Source organism: Cervus elaphus, chromosome 18 (assembly GCF_910594005.1).
Source record: "Cervus elaphus chromosome 18, mCerEla1.1, whole genome shotgun sequence".
Classification (NCBI taxonomy): Eukaryota; Metazoa; Chordata; class Mammalia; order Artiodactyla; family Cervidae; genus Cervus; species Cervus elaphus.
The window spans coordinates 123,147,884-123,163,668 of NC_057832.1; the positions used below are offsets into that span (position 1 = coordinate 123,147,884).

Here is a 15,785-nt window from a genome sequence, read left to right on the forward strand (position 1 = left end):
GAGCACCCACCGCAGAGTGCCAGTGAGAGAGCTCCCTTCAGGCAGGCTGGTAAGGAGTCCAAGCAGAAGGCCCCTTTAAGGAGGCGGCAGACATTCTTTCTTTTCCACATTTTTTTGTCTTAGACACATACAGTATCTCTTGTTCAAGGACAGGCTTTTTTGGAACTCAGAAGGTACGTTAACGGAGAAAGTCTGGGTAAAACTTCCACAGCCTTGAGCTCTGGGTTAACCGGTTCCTTCTGGCTAATCTTGTGCTGATGTCATCCCAGGATGTATGTTACAGGAAAGGGTCTGGGCAAAATTTTTACAGCCTTCAGGTATTTTTTTCTATTCTCAGCAGCTAGCAGAAAAGTATATAATGCTCTGCTTAAACTAGCAAGGAAGGTAATCTTTCTATCCCCTTCTTATGTCTATGTCAGAAGCTTTTTCTGTCACTATCACTTTAATAAAATTTCTACTACACAAAGCTCTGAGTGACTGAGACTGTCTTTGGTCCCAGAGTTAAATCTTCTTCGGAGACCACAAATCTGGTGGAAAACCGTTCACTGCACGTGTAAGCTATCACTAACATCCTGGGGGCTCATCTGGAATCCCAAGACAAGGTACAGCTACCATCCTGGGGGCTAAGCTATAAGCTACCACCAGCAGCAGGCCATGCCACCTCGTTGAGCAAACGGGAACTCCCCACCTGTAACACCTTCTAAATGGTAACCAGTGAACCGTCCACTGCTTCCCAGTCTCCCACCAGGGGCCACGCCGAGAGGACCTCGGCAACCTGGTACCACATGCTCTGTGGTGGCCACTGGCTTCCTCCATCCACTGGAGCCTCAGGCTCCTCTACTTGCTGGGTATCCTGCTGACTACGCCAACTATCCCGCTGTTCACACTGTTTGCTGAACCCAGGGTAGGCAAGGTGCGAGCGGGGAAGCTGGAAGGAAGTTCGAGGAGCTGTAGGAACTGCAGACATGTTTATTCTCTAATGGCAGACCCAGCAACCATAAGGCAGCCATAATGCGCACACAAGGGCTCTTCAGGTAGAGCTTACATATGTTTACAGGACAAAAGGGGCCCACGACCAAGCAGGTACCTCGAGCCGCGCCTGTGCATTGCTGTAAGTGCTCTGGGCTGTTACATAACCATGTACTGACAAAAGGGGGGCGAGAACGAGAGGCTCTAGGGCAAGAGAGCCTGACCATCACAACCTGGCCAATTACTCTTTCCCTACCATACCCTGTTCTCTCTCCTCCCCTTTATGGCCTCTACTTGTGGACGTGCACTTTTCACCACCACTCCCTCACTCTTCCAACCACTTAGCTCACTTCACACCCACCGAACAACTCAAAGCACTTCTGGCAGCAGTCAGCGATGAACCAGCAGCCAAACCACACTTCATGATTTCACCTGCCCTTGAAGCAGCACCCTGACAGCAGCGATCTTCCTCCTCTGACTCTTCTCCCAGACTCCATCACTAACCGGCTTCCCCTTTCCTGCCGGCCTTCAAACATTCTTCTTGTCTGTGATTTCTGAGTAGAGCCAGAATCTTCTCCCAGGGTTTTAACCACCATGCCTCAGAAACCCCTAGACCACTGTTTGAGAACCACTGGTTTAGGGTATCATCAAGAGTGAGTGAAATAATGGGCCATAAAACCTCAGTGGATTGGGAGAAAAGTGAACCCAAGTGATGGACAGGAGTGGACATGCCAATCCAGAATTCCCGGGAAAGAAGCAGCTGCAGAAAAAAGACTTGCCCAAGGAAGTTGGAAGAATAGAAAGCTGTGATTAAAGCATGCTTCAGGATTTTTTTTTAATTAGTCAGTAAAGCTGGTAGTAGAAGAGTAGTCTCAGGAGTCCCAAGATGTTTTTGCAGCAAAGTGGTAGATGAGAAGTCATGAACGTTAATGAACAAACAGAAATCGAGGAGCCAAAATGCATGGCATGAGATGGAAAAGACTAATGGAAAGCAACCCATCTGAAAGTAGAGTAAGGCTAACAATTATAAAAACAAATGTACATTTTACTACTTTGGAAATAAAAGTTTCTATGAATATAAACTGTATCAGACTGGAACAAAACAATCACAGAACTGGTTAGACTATTTCTCTAGCTCCAAAGATGGGACCAGGAGCAAGTGCTCCTTCTCAAATGAGCACATCTTTAGCACAGACAGACCCACTGGGACGCATAAAATGAGAACAAGGCACGGCGGTGCCTCCTATTCTCCTCCCTCCAGAGGGACAAAAGGAAATGCGTGACCAAAAAAGGAGTCACCGCAGCTCCTCAGCTCTAAAGGTGAGGCGTGCTGGTAAAAAGGGAGAGGACGGCCCCGAGGGCCCCCTGAGAAGATGAGCTCCTCTCCCCCAGACAGGAGGGGAGCGCAGGGCTAACCGAGCCTGCGACAGCAACACGTGCACCTCAGCTCTCTGCCAGCTGCCCTGCAGCAGCCCTCACTGGGCCCACACGGCCTCAGTCCTGATGCTGAACAAGAATGGCTAGGCATCTGGAAGCTGAGTTCCCAGTCACACGTAACCTTATAGAGGTATTCCTAAAGTTTGCCTTATATCACTTCAGCTTTTGTAAAGAAAAAAAAAGTGAAAAGTGAAAATCTCCTTCAGCTCAGCATGTCTTACTAAGCATTCAGAGGCGGTTTCCACCCCAACCATGAGCAGCCCCACCCAGCTCCTTCCTCCCCGGGGACCACACTCAGCTTCTCAGCATTGAGCCGTCACAGCTGTGAACAGTGTCTGTGAGCATCTGGGCTTCATCGATTTATTTTGTGTGTCTGTGAGCAAGTGACTGCTTCTCTGCTCTGGGCCATTTCAGCTTAGGAAGGCTTTCCTAGGACACTTTTTCTTTCACAAGTTGGGGAAAATCTATAATATTAAATTGTTACAAGCAAATATACTTAAATTCCAGGTGAAAGATTTGAACCTAAATTCAAACTAGTGCATTAGAATCAAACCATACTACAAGTTTTTCATTTAAGACTGATGGGCTTCTGCTAGTTTAAGATGACTACAGCAACAAATATCGTAAGAGTAATGGGTACAAATGGGCTCAAGGAGAGCTACCACTGAAGGGTTTCTAACAAAATCCTGGGAGAGGACACAAGTAAACTGTAACTAAGCCAATAATCTCATCCTATAGCAGAGCAACAGACCTGGCTTTATCTTAAAGTTGCAAAGTCAGAAATCAGAGATGCTCAATATCCTTTAAGTGAACCAAAAGGTAACGAAAATTAAAATTATAATTCTTTCAAATTACCTTAAGAGCCAGACTATGTAGTAAAACACAAGAAAACACAAATAGTTACAAAAATAATAACATAATAAAGATGAAACATATTAAAATCATAATTGTAAATAAAACAAACTACTAAAAGGAAACTCTCAGATTAAGACATAGCTAAAATAAAGTGACTCAGAGGCATGAAAACAGAACGATAAACAGAAACACACCAAGGATGCTAACAACAAAGAAAGTTACAATGTCACATTCTTTCCCCCTCAGACAAGGCTGCCTTAAGACAAAGTGTTAAGACAAACTGGGGCACTCTGTCCACAATGGGATAACCCATAATGAGGAAATAATCTTCATGCACCAAAAGGCACAGTACCAAAATACATTTTTAAAAACTAAATATGCAACAAATAATAAAGCACTACTTTGCGAGCATGCTAAATCACGTCAGTTAGTCATATCCAATTCTTTGTGACCCCATGGACTGTAGCCCACCAGGCTTCTCTGTCCACGGGATTCTCCAGGCAGGAATACTGGAGTGGGTTGCCATGCCCTCCCTCCAGGGGATCTTCCCAACCCAGGGACTGAACCCAGGTCAATCCGCATTGCAGGCAGATTCTTTACTGACTGAGTCACCAGGGAAGCCCCAAGTGTCCCATATTCTAGCACTCCACTTCCCAAGCCCCTCACATCTGTGAGAAAATTCTGGCTCTGTGGATTTGCCTATTTTGGATATTTCATATAGAAGAATCATACAATATCTGACTTTTTGTGTCTGGCTCCTTTCACTAAGCATGTTTTCAAAGTTAAACCATGTTGCAACATGTATAAATACATCATTCCTTCAGACTTTTTATAGAAAAATAAACCCCTATTTGATGAAAAACACATTGTGTTCTTGTTGCTAGCAGCTACAAGCATTCTGTTCAGATATACTTTCATATGTACACAAGGATATATGTACAAAGATGTTTATTGCTTCACTGTAATTGCAACAAACCACCTTTTAAAACAAAGAAGGCAAAATGACCAGTGCTCTATTTCCACAATTAATTTGAATACAAAACACATGCTAATATCTACTCTTCTAACAGTTACTAACTAGCCCTATCACAATAAATTGCGCAATGTCTTTCAATTTGTGCTTCAACAAAGAAAAAACAGTATTTCCTCACAAAAAAATAACACTGAGACATTTAACAAGGCGTAAATATTCCAGCTCTCAAGATGAACAAAGCAAATTTCTAGTTCATTAATGTCATCTACAATATTACACTTTATTACTTGTTCTTCAGATTTTTCAGATTCTATACACTGTTACAATGCAAGTCATGAGCAAAAAGTTCTTTAAATCCATCCTGAAACCCGTTTGAGAAAACACAAAGGAAGGACAGTGTCACTTGTCCTCCTGGCTCTTCCTCCCACTCATAGCCATTCCAACCACACAGCCTCCCTGCTCCTGAATCCCCACAAACCCCTGGTTCACAAGTTGTAGCACAGCAATGATTTCTACTAAATGCTTCATGGAAATAAAACTTGTCTCCTAAATCTCCTAAACTATGTGTAATATAATATTTAATATATTTTAGGTATATTGGAGGTACTAACACAAATAGGAACGATCTTGACAATCTCCTGAATCCTGCTGACTGCCTTGATAAATAATTTTAAAATAAACTGAGTAAATCACACTCCCTTCCCACTGCTAATTCCTCAGCCTCAATCAGGTATGATCAGGGAAAAGGGAACACACTCTGAACTGGATGAAAGTTGAGAGTTTAGATGAGACTGGACTCAACTGTTGAATATGTGAAAGTGACTATAAAGCTGTAAGATGAGCCCCAAGTTGTCATCAGGGGTACGGTACAAAGATCCAACAGAGCACCGTTGCAAGTAGCAGGAGGAGAATATTCAGCTTCTTTATAACTGTTTCCTGGACAGCATGTTACAAAACAGAAACATCACTTGGCCGACCAAGGTCCATATAGTCAAAGCCATGGTTTTTCCAGCAATCATATATGGATGTGAGAGTTGGACCATAAGGAAGGCTGACCACCAAAGAATTGATGCTTTTGAACCGTGGTACTATAAGGAGATCAAACCAGTCAATCCTAAAGGAAATCAACCCTTAATATTGGAAGGACTGATGCTGAAGTTGATGCCCCAATGCTTTGGCCACCTGATGCAAAGAGCCGACTCACTGGAAAAGACCCTGAAGCTGGGAAAGACTGAGGGCAAGAGGAGAAGGGGACTACAGAGGGTGAGATGGTTGGATGGCATCACTGACTCGATGGACATGAGTTTGAGCAAACTCTGGGAGATGGTGAAGGACAGGGAAGCCTGGCGTGCTGCAGTCCATGGGGTCGCTAAGAATCAGATACAACTGAGCAAGTAACACTTTTCATAGGTATTTCGTGGATGTCCTTTACCAAGTTGAGGAAGTTTCCCCTCTACTTCCAGTTTACTGAGACTTTTTATTGTGAATGGATGCTGAATTTTGTCAAATGCTTTTTCTGGATCTACTGATACCATCTTACAAGGTTTCTTCTTTAGTCTGTTGATGTGATGGACCACATTAAGTGGTTTTTGTAGTATAATTCCAACAGTGTATAGTTCTTTTATACACTGCTGGAATCCATTTACTAGTATTTTCTTGTAGAACTGTGCATTTATGCTCATGAGAGGTATCAGTCTGTAGTTTTCCTTTATTGCACTTTCTTTGTCTGGTATTAGGGTAATGCTGGCCTCATAGAATGAGTTGGGGAGTTTTCGCTCTGCTTCTATTTTCTGTAAGAGATTGCAGAGAATTTATATCACTTCTTCCTTAAATATTTGGGAGAATTCACCAGCCAAACAATCTGGCACTGGTTTTGGAAGGTTAACAGCTGATTCAAGTTCTTTAGTAGATACAGACCTACTCTATCTGCTTTTCCTTGTGTGAGCTCTGGCAAACTGTATCTTGGAAGGAATTTGTTCATTTCATCTAAGTTTTCAAATCTGTGGGCACAGAAATGTTCATAATATCCTGTAGTATCGTTTCAATGCTAATGGAATCATCTGCAATAGATGCTCTTTCATTTCTGATTCTAGTAATTTGTGTTTTTCCTGTTTATCTTAGCCTCAGTTCAGTTCAGTTCAGTCGCTCAGTCACGTCCGACTCTTTGGGACCCCATGGACTGCAGCATGCCAGGCTTCCCTGTCCATCACCAACTCCCAGAGCCTGCTGAAACTCATGTCCATCGAGTCGGTGACGCCATCCAACCATCTCATCCTCTGTCGTCTCCTTCTCCTCCTGCCTTCAATCTTTCCCAGCCTCAGGGTCTTTTTCAATGAGTTCTTCGCATCAGGTGGCCAAAGTATTGCAGTTTCAGCTTCAGCATCAGTGCTTCCTATGAATATTCAGGACTGGTTTCCTTTAGGGTTTCTTTTCCTTTCCAAGTACTTCGGGGCTTCCCAATTATATTTGTGTTACTAATCTGTAGTTTAACCGGACTGTGGTGTGAGAGCAGACGTTGTGTGGTTTCCATACTTTTAAGGTATGTTATAAAGTATGGTTCATCTTGGTGAATGTTCCATGCAAGCTTGAAAAGAATGTACATTGTGCTATTGTTAGATGAAGGAGTCTATAAATGTCAATTAGATCCAGCTGACTGATGGTATTATTTAGTTTAACTATATATGTATATACTTACTAATTTTCTGCCTAGTGCATCTGCCAGTTACCACTAGAGGGGGTGTTGCAGTCTGCAGCTATGTTAGTGGATTTGTCCATTCCCTTGGGCAGGTCACTCAGTCTCTGCCTCGTGTATCTTGACGCCCTGCAGTTACGCACACACACACCGAGGACTGTTAGGTCCCTTAGGAAAGCTGACCCTTCATCATCATGCATTGCCCCTTTTATTCCTGACAATCTTCCGTGCTCTGAAGCCCACCATGTCTGAAACTAATGCAGCTGCTCCAGCTCTCTTGATTGGTTCACACGGTGTATCTTTCTGTATCCTTTTACTTGTAATGTGTGTGTGTGTGTGCGTGTGCGTGTGCGCACGTGCGTGTGCACGCGCGCACACAGACACAGTCATATCCAATTCTTTGCGACCCATGGACTGCAGCCCACCAGGCTTCTCCGTCCGTGGGATTCTCCAGGCAAGAATACTGGGGTGGGTTGCCATTTCCTACTCCAAGGGATCTTTCCCACCCAGGGATTGAACCCAAGTCTTTCACGTCTCCTGCATTGGCAAATTGATTCCTTACCACCAGCACCACCCAGGATAACACACTTTTAATATATCTGTACCTTTATATTTAGTGGATTTCTTATAGACAATGTACAGTTGGGGTTTTTAATTCACTCTGACAATCTTTCTTTTAAGTGATTTATTTACACCATTAAAGTAACCACTGATATTGTTGTTTTAATATTTATCATAGTTTTAACAATTTTCTATTCATTGACCATGCTGTTTAGATTTTTGTCTTTAGTCTTTTTCTGCCATCTCTGGTTTTAACTGAGGATTTTATGTGATTCTATTTTCTCTCTTCTGTCAATCTAACAGTTATACTTCTTTTAAAATATTTTTGTTGGCTGCCCTAGAATTTACAATTAAATGCACTATACTGCATCATAGGTAGTGCAGCTACCTTACAGTGTTTTCCCAATTCCTTTACCCTATAACATTACTGTCATTCATTTCACTTATCCAGAAGCTAATCACTGGATACACTGGTGCTATCACTTTCAATAAATTGTTATATGTTGGATCAAAAATAAGAAATTTATTTAACCTTAATTTATTCTGAATACTCTTTCTTTATGTAAATCTGAGTTTCTTATCTAAATAATTTTCCTTCTCTCTGAAGAACTACATTTAAAATTTCTTGTCAAGCAGGTCTATTAGCAACAACATACCTCATTTTTGTTTGTACTATATAGCACAGTGAACTATCGTACATATCTTGTAATAACCCATAATAGGGCTTCCCTGGAGGCTCAGGGTTAAGGAATCCCCTGGAGAAATGACAACCCACTCCAGTGTTCTTGCCTGGGAAATCCCATGGACAGAGGAGACTTGCGGGCTACAATCCGTGGGGTTGCAAAAGAGTCGGACATGACTTAGTGACTAAATAACAACAATAACCTATAATGGAAAAGAATCAGAAAAAGAAAAGATAGATATAACTGAATTACTTAGCAGTACTAACTGATTGAAACTAATACAAGATTATTGTAACCTTAACAGCATTTTCCCCTGCTTTTTGACTATGAAAATTGTATTTTCATTTTGCACTGGGCCCCAAAACTTAGGTAGCCAGCCCTGGAAAAATCTGAAAACATGGAACTTCCTGGAGAGCAACTACAAAATATGAAGGAAAAAGTTCCCACCACCTCGTTCTTTTAAGATCTAGACATTAAGTTAACTAACAAAGCTACATCAAATTCTATTAGTAACTAGTAGAACTCTGAAACTGGCTAGCAACTCACAGCCAGGTACTCCCAGCTAGGACTTGATGATTCTCCCATGGAAAATAAACAACTTCAAAGAAGATTAGCATCAGAGAAGGCCACGCTATGACCGTAATGGATAAAGAATAAATAAGACCACTCTGTAGTTACGTCTGAACGAAGACAAAAAGTGTGAACTCTGTCCAAATCATAAAAATGACAAACACTCCTCACCCTGGCTAACACAAATGACTCGCATCTTTACCAACTGCAGCATGAGCCTCACTCAAAGCTTTTTTCACTTTGTGTGCTCAGTTGCTCAGTCGTGTCCAACTCTTTGCTACTCCATGGATTGTAGCCTGCCAGGCTCATCTATCCATGGAATTTTCCAGGGAAGAATATTGGAGTGGTTTGCCATTTCCTATTCCAGGGGCTTTTCCTTCTAGATATGATCTATTAAGAGGTACAGTCATAGGGCTTTCCTGGTGGCTCGGTAGTAAAGAATACACCTGCCAAAGCGGGAGACACAGGTTTGATTCCTGATCCAAGAGGATCCCACATGCCTCAGGGCAACTAAGCCTGTGTGTGCCACAACTATTGAGCCTGTGCTCTAGACCCAAGGAACTGCAACTACTGAGCCCCCAGCGGCAACTACTGAAGCCTGTGCACCCTAGAGCCTGTGATCTGCAGCAAGAGAACCACTGCAATGAGAAGACTTGCACCGCAGCTAGAGTAGCCCCCACGCTCCCCAACTAGAGAAACGGCTTTGCAGCAAAAAACACGCAGCACAGCCAAAAATAAATAAACACATGTTTTAAAAGATTAATCTAATTCTGTGCACCTGAGGTCCAAAAGAAAAAGGAAATAAAAAGACAGCAAAAAGAAGAAAGGAAATGGATCATTATTACCTCATAGTAGCAGCTAAATGTGACCATTTTAGTAACTGACAAGAGAACTCTGAGATATTCATAATATTACAAATTCATAATACTAAAGTAAGATTATTACATGAGCTTTTAAAAATTAAATACTATACCACATACAAAAAACTAACTCAAAGTGGATCAAAGAGCTCAAAAATGTCAGTTAAAACTATACAACTCTTAGAAGAAAACATAAGGGAAAATCTTCATAGCACTGGATTTGGCAATAATTTCTTGGCTAGAACACCAAAACTACAGGCAACAATGACAAATAAATAAATAAATAAACAGGGCTTCAACAAAATTTAAAACTTTAGTCCACCAAAGAACACTATAAATAGAGTAAAAAGGCAACCCATGGAATGGAAGAAAACATTTTCAAATCACAAAGGGATTAATATCCAAAAAATATAAAGAACTCCTAAAACTCAACAACAAAATAACCCAATTCAAAAATGGGCAAAGGACTTTAGATAGACATCTCTTCAAAGAAAATATACAAATGTCCAAAAGCACATGAAATAATGCTCAACATCACTAACCATCAGGGAAACACAAATCAAAAGCATAATGAAATAGCACTGCACACCTAGTAGGATAACTATTACTTTTAAAAAAAACAGAAACAGCATGTGTTAGTGAAGATACAGAGAAACTGAAACACTGGCATATTACTGCTAGGAATGTAAAATGGTTCAGCCGCTGTGGAAAACATGGCACTCCTCAAAAAATGAAACATAGGATTACCATGAGATCCAGAAATTCAAATTCTGGGTAAGTACCTAAAAGAATTGAAAGCAAGGCCTGGAACAAATATTCATACACCCATGTTCATAGCAGCATTATTCACGGTAGCCAGAAAACAACCCAAATGTCCCCTGATGGATGAACGGATAATCAAAACAAGGTTTGTACACACAATGGAATTTTATCCAGCCTTAGAAAGGAAGGAAATTCTGACACATCCCTCAACATGAATGAAACCTGAAAACATCATGCTAAGTGAAATAAGCCAGAAACAAAAGGACAAATATTGTACGACTCCACTTACATGAGTTACCTGGAATAGTAAAATTCAGAAAGACAGAAAGTAGAATGGTGGTTACCGGATGCTGGAAGGAGAGAGGAACCAGGAGTTTCTGATCAAAGGGGACAGTTTCAGTTTGGAATGACGATAAAGTTCTGGAGAGGGATGGTGGTGATTCCAACAATGCAAATGTCTTCAGTGTCACTGAACAGCACACTTAAAAATGGTGAACTGTAAGTTATATGTATTTTATCTTTTTGGCAAAACAAAAAAAATTGAATAATTTAAAGAACTGGCACCATGGCAGTAGGAGAAAACTAACAGGAATCCAAAGTGGAAAAGAAGTAAAACTGTCACTATTTGCAGATGACATGATATTATACATAGAAAATCATAAAGATGCTGCCAGAAAACTGCTAGAGTTCATCAATGAATTAGTGAAGTTGCAGGATACAAAATTAACCCATTACTGGCCAGGGGATTTTTGCAGAAACTAATGCCTGTGGCCGGCAATTTTTCTTTTGGCCAGTCAAAAATTCTGTTATTTCACTAACACTTTGCAGGTTATTACAATCAATAGTTACACCTGACACACCTGTAAAGTCTTCTAACTTTCATGAAATGTTGTCTTTAATTCACAATTCTATAGAAGCAAAGGCTCATTCTCTCCATCATCATGAATCTCATTTTCACTTTCCGTATCAGCATCAATCACTAAGGTTTTCTGTCTTTTTGTTCATCCAACATTCACTTCGTCTGAATCAGAACTAAACTCTGAAGAATGATCATCTTCTGAGGCACTAGTATATATATTGCTTGAACAATCAGAGAAAATATCTGCATAAAATTCACTGAAAAATTCTTCACTCAAAATTTTGCAGTGCGTCATTTTTGAAAATTTTACGTTAAACACATGGTTGGAACAAAAACCTAACAAAGCCAAATGTGAATGATAATGACAATCATTAAGTTGTATAATGAACTCTTGATTAATTTTCAGCTCCAACAACTTTGCACAGTGATGTTAATTGTGTGTGTGTGTGTGTGTGTGTGTGTGTGTGTGAAAGTCAACCATTCGTGTCCGACTCTTTACAACCCCATGGACTATACAGTCCATGGAATTCTCCAGGCCAGAATACTGGAGTGGGTAGCCTATTCCTTCTCCAATGTTAATTATATCACTCTCTAAAAACCTATCAATACATCTCCAGTCAATAATGTTCAGGTAACAAAAGATAAATTACTATATTTCCAGTTAATACACAGAAATCTCTTGCATTCCTATACATTAACAACAAAAGATAGAAATGAGAATTAAACACTTGGGAATAAACCTACCTAAGGAGGCAAAACACCTGTACTCTGAAAACTATAAGACACTGATGAAAGACATCAAAGATGACACAGATGGAAAGATATACCATGTTCTTAAATTGGAAGAATCAATACTATCAAAATGACTATTCTACCCAAGGCAATCTACAGATTCAATGCAATCCCCATAAAATTACCAATTTTGTTTTTCAAAGAACTAGAACAAAAAATTTTTTTATTTGTATGCTAACACAAGACCCCCAATAGCCAAAGCATTCCTGAGAAAGGAAAATGGAGCTGGAGCAATCAGACTCCTTGACTTCAAATTATACTACAAAGCTACAGGAATCAAAACAATATGGTACTGGCACAAAAAACAGAACTATAGACCAATGGAATATAACAGAAGGCCCAGAAATAAATTTATGCATCTATGGTCAGTTAATCTATGACAGAAGAGGCAAGAATCTAAAATAAAGAGGAATGAAATTAGAATATTCTCTAACACCATACACAAAATAAACTCAAACGGATTAAAGGGCTATATATAATAAGGCTGATACTATAAAACTATTAAAAGAAAACATAGACAGAACACTCTCTGACATAAATCGCAGCATTATCTTTTTGTATCCACCTCCTAGAGTAATAAAAACAAACAAATGAGACTTAAACTTAAAAGCTTTTACACAGCAAAGGAAACCATAAACAAAATGAAAAGACAACCCACAGAATGGGAGAAAATGTCTGCAAATGAAGCAAGGGACAAGGGATTAATCTCCAAAATGTACAAAGAACTCATGGAGCTCTATATCAAAAGAGCAAACAACCCAATCTAAAAATGGGTGTGCTCAGTTGCTCAGTCATGTCTGACTCTTTGCAACCCTATGGACTATAGCCTGTCAGGCTAATCTGTACGTGGGATTCTCCAGGCAAGAACACTGGAGTGGGTTGCCATTTCCTCCTCCAAAAGATGGGCAGAAGATCTAAATAGACATTTCTCCCAAGAAGACATACAGATGGCCAAAAAGCACATTATAAGATGCTCAATATCACTGATTATTAGAGAAATGTACATCAAAACTACATTTAGGCACCACCTCACACTGGTCAGAATGACCCTCATCAGAAAATCCGCAAACAGTAAATGCTGGAGAAGGTGCGGAGAAAACGGCACCCTCCTACACTGCTGGCGGGTATGTAAACTGGTGTGACCACTATGAAGAGCAGTATGGAGGTTCCTTAAAAACTAAAGGTAACAGTACCATATGATCCAGCAATTCCATTGCTAGGCATATATCCAAAGAAAATCAGTTTGAAAAGACACATGAACCCCAATGTTCACTGCAGCACTATCTGCAATAACAAAGACATGGAAGCAACCTAGATATCCATCAACAGGGGAATGAATAAAGAAAATGTGGTATATACATACAGTGGAATACCGCTGCTGCTGCTAAGTCGCTTCAGTCATGTCCAACTCTGTGTGACCCCACAGACGGCAATCCACCAGGCTCAGCCGTCCCTGGGATTCTCCAGGCAAGAATACTGGAGTGGGTTGCCATTGCCTCCTCCACAGTGGAATACTACTCAGCCATAAAAAAGAATGAAATAATGCCATATGCAGCAACATAGATGGACCTAGAGATTATCATACTAATTGAAGTCAGAAGGAGAAAGAAAAATATCATATTTCACTTATATGCGGAATCTTAAAAAAAAAAAAGATACAAATGAACTTATTTACAAAACAGAAACAAACTCACAGACTTCAAAAACAAATCTACTTTTAAAAATAAATGAAAAAAAAAATTGGTGACAAGTCCTGGAGAAAATCAAGCATTTATACTCACTCTAAATATGAATACTTCAAGAAAGGAAAGCCAAAGACTGGAAATTCACTAAGCTTGGTCACTGTCTGCACTGGTTCTGCAGCAACAGAGTATATCTACCATCCAAGGGTCCTGGGCCAGGAGAGGTAGGGGTGAGGAGGAGCAGAACTAAGGAATTCTAGAATCAGTGTCAAAACTGACTTGTTTCTAGGATAGTGGACAAAAAAAAAAATAAAGCTCCTGGCTACTAAAATATGGGTACTTTTCTCAATCCAAATAAAAGAATATCTGATTAATCTAAAATACAGCCAAAACAGACCAATGGAACTGCATGGAGTTTGAATTAAATCCCACAAATATACAGTTACTTGTGATCGGGCTTCCCGGGTGATTCAGATGATAAAGAATCTGCCTGCAATGCAGGAGACCTAGGTTCAGTCCCTGAGTTGGGAAGATCCCCTAGAGAAGAGAATGGCAACCCACTGCATTATTCCTGCCTGGAGAACTCTATGGACAAAGGAGCCTGGCAGGCTACAGTCCATGGGGTCGAAAAGAGTTGGACACGACTGAGTGACTTCCAATTTGTGACTAAGGTCATAAATACTGCTGAAGCAATCGGACATCTAAGTGAGAAAAAAAAATACAAGTCCTACTTTATAACATACACAAAAAATAAATCCCAGATGAACTGTAGGTTTAAATAGAAAGTAGTTGTTGTTCAGTTGCTGAGTTGCGTTCTACTGTTCGCAACCCCATGATGGGACTGCAGCATGCTAGACTCCCCTGTCCTTCACTATCTCCCGGAGTTTACTCAAACTCATGTCCCTTGAGTCAGTGATGTCATCAAACCAACTCATCCTCTGCCGCCCCCTTCTTCTTTTGCTTTATATTTTTCCCAGTATCAGGGTCCCCTCCAATGAGTCAGCTCTTTGCATCAGGTGGCCAGATGATAGGAGGAGTAAATCAATACAGCATTTAGAGAAAAGCACAAGAGAACATCTTCATAACCTTGGAGTAACCAAAGATTTTTTCAAACAGGACATAAAAAAATCACTACTCATAAAAGAAAAAATTCTGATAAAGTGAACTATATTAAAATTAAGAATGTCTGCTCATAAGATATCATTAAGTGAAAAGGAATCCACTGAAAGAAAAAAAGACTTACTATATAACCTATACATATATATAACTAAAGGATCATATCCAGAAAACACAAAGAACTCTTGCAAATCGCGATTAAAAACATAAACACGTTTAAAAATGGGGAAAAAACCTGAAGACTCTTCACAAAAGATTTCCAAATGGCCAAAAAAAATATGAAAAGATGCTCAAATTCTTATCATCAGGGAAATGAAAATAAAATCTTTTGTGCAATAAATACCATGACACTTATCAGAATGGTTAAATTTTTTTTTTAATGCTAAGTATTTGTACAGATGAGAAGCAAATCACACCTCTCCTACAGTGCCAGTGGAAGTGTAAATTGGTACAACCCACTTTGGCAAACTACTTAAAAGTATCTACTAACGATGAACAAACCCACAACCTATAATCTGAAAGTTCCATTCTTAAGTACAGACCTAACAAATGCATACACACATTCACCAAAAGCCATGTACAAGAATACTGGTAAACAGAACCTGAAAACAACTGAAGCACCCACCAACAGTAAAATAAAAATAAACTGTGCTAGACTCACACAACTACAGCATTATGGATGAATTACAACCACATACAAGATAGAGGAATTTCACAAATGCTGATGAGTGAAAGAAATCAGACACAGAACAGTGCATACCATAAGGTTCCATGTATGTTAAGTTCAAAACTAAGCTCATCTGTTAAAGCCAGGACAGTGGTTCCTCTTGGTGGAACAGAGGAACCAGAGAAACCGGATGAACCTCTGGGATGCTAGCCATATTGTTTCTCAGTCTGTGTTCAGGACTACAACAGTGTGTTTAAAGTGCTTCAGGCTGGGCATGGATGATTATGTACTTCTGTTTATTTCAGCT

The 15,785-nt window shown here is 40.2% G+C and overlaps 1 protein-coding gene across 2 annotated transcripts in view; it reads right to left on the reverse strand.

The window, feature by feature from the left end:
- LMBR1 (limb development membrane protein 1) overlaps positions 1 to 15,785 on the reverse strand; it is a 134,300-nt gene that overhangs the window by 117,219 nt on the left and 1,296 nt on the right. The gene's annotated exons all lie outside the window — the stretch shown is intronic.